We start from the raw sequence: 2,009 nt of genomic DNA, 5'->3' as shown, positions 1-2,009 counted from the left end.
GGCGGTCCTGAGGCCACCACAGCCTTTTTTTTTTTAAAGTTTATTTCTTTTTGAGACTGAGAGAGACAGAGCATGGGCTGGGGAGGGCCAGAGAGAGGGAGGCACAGAACCTGAAACAGTCCAGGCTCTGAGCTGTCAGCACAGAGCCCGACGCGGGGCTCAAACCCATGAACCGTGAGATCATGACCTGAGCCGAAGTCGGATGCTTAACCGACTGAGCCACCCAGGCGCGCCCCCCCCACCCCCCAGCCTTTCAACAGCAGTATCAATGGTGGTAATCATGACAATGATCACGATCTGGCAGCCACACTTACGGACTATGACACCTTGCCCAGGGCTTTCGAGCAGCAACAACTTGACTTCCCGACTGCCCTTGGGACCAGGCTACTAGGGGCTCCATTTTACAGATGAGCAAATTGAGGCACAAAAATATAAACTAATCCACCTGAGGTCTCACAGAGCTTCTAGGTGGCAGAGCTGAAACACAAACCCAGGTCTTCCTCCCCCAGAGCTCACCCAAAAACACAAGAGGTATGTCAGAGAAGTGACAGAGAAGTGAGGGAGTCCCTGTGATACAGGGGACCAAATAAGTGATCGATCCTTGAGAGCAGTTTCTACTACTACAGTTATTCTTGTGATGAACCAGCAATTATCACCTGTGCTAAGTGCTTTATAGGTATAATCCCTCTGCCCCCTTGAACTCTCTTGGGGTGTAGGTACCTCATTACCCCCATTTCACAGACATGGAAAGCGAGACTCAGAGAGGTTAAGTCACTAGGCCCAAGTCACACAGCTAGAGCTGACAGCGCCAGGATTCACCAAGGAGAGTGATCATCTCTCGTGGCCATAAAAGGGAGAAAAATGAATGCCAAGAAAGTGTCTACTGTTTATAAGGCCCAGACTGGTCGCACCTATTCTTTTCCCTGCAAAGAATGGTATGATCCCCACAGTCACACTGAGGCTCTGAGTGGTGTGCCTTGAGTGCACAGGCAAGACACCCTTAGGAATTTTGTTAAAGATGCAGCCACAGGGGACAGGAAGGGGGTTGGGGGTGCCTGGCTCAGTAGGCTGATCATCCCAACTAAAATCAGTCGGGTGGTTCCAGGTGGAGTGATGATCCTAGAGTCGTGGAATGGAGTCCCTTCTCAAGAGTGGAGCCTGCTTGAGATTCTCTCTCTCTCCCTCTGCCCCTCTCCCCTGCTCACATGCTCTCTCTCTAAATAAATACAATATAATACAATTAACTTAAAAATTTAAAAGGAATGCCACCTCGGGTACAGTCAGGGGTTCTGTGTGTCGAACCAGCTCCCAGGGGGCCAGTGCTGCTACCCAAGGACCACCCCTTGGGTATCAAGGGCTGAGAAAACAAGGTGAGGAAACAGAAGTGAGGCCAGAGCAAGAAGGGTTGAGAAACAGAGGAGATTCACTGCAAGGAACTGGGGAGAGCCAGGCGAGGGGCGGGGATGCAGAGGAGGGGAAGGAGCCGTTGAAAGGGCAGCCAGGGGAGCCTGGAATCTTCTATGGGTCCTGTCGCCAGATCCAGCCAGTTACACTAAGGATCACCGACATGATCACTGTGCAAATTGATCACAGTGATCACCTCGTTTCCTCTCAAAACACAAACAAACCTCTATTGTTCCCATTTCCCAGAGGAGGCAACTGAGGCTTCTAGAGAGGCAGTGGCTCACCAAGGTCACCCCGGCAGGATGTGGCAGAGCGGGGCCCCAAATCCAGGAGAAGAGATGGGCGCGGGACTCGAGACTCCATCGCTGCCCACCATGTCACCCCCACGGAACCCCTGCCCCTCTCGGGGCCCTGGGTCCCCCTGTGCTGAAATTCGGGGCTATCACAGCAACCTCCTCCCGGGGCTGTTTCGAGGACAAGCTCGCCGTCAGGCTCTCCACTCCCGCAATTGCGCTTCCCGGTGCGAATCCCAGAGAAGCACTTGCACATGCGCACAAGAAGGCAGCCTGGGGTCACACAGGGGCGGGGGGCGGAGGGGGGGAGAC

At 53.6% G+C, this 2,009-nt stretch overlaps 1 protein-coding gene across 1 annotated transcript in view; it reads right to left on the bottom strand.

The window, feature by feature from the left end:
- PHLDB3 (pleckstrin homology like domain family B member 3) overlaps nt 1-2,009 on the bottom strand; it is a 24,133-nt gene that overhangs the window by 3,424 nt on the left and 18,700 nt on the right. The window lies entirely within an intron of this gene.

The sequence above is a fragment of the Crocuta crocuta genome, unplaced genomic scaffold (genome assembly GCF_008692635.1).
Source record: "Crocuta crocuta isolate KB4526 unplaced genomic scaffold, BGI_CrCroc_1.0 scaffold334, whole genome shotgun sequence".
Lineage (NCBI taxonomy): Eukaryota > Metazoa > Chordata > Mammalia > Carnivora > Hyaenidae > Crocuta > Crocuta crocuta.
Note: the sequence above shows the minus strand (reverse complement) of the source record. Positions and strands in the feature narration are given on the sequence as shown.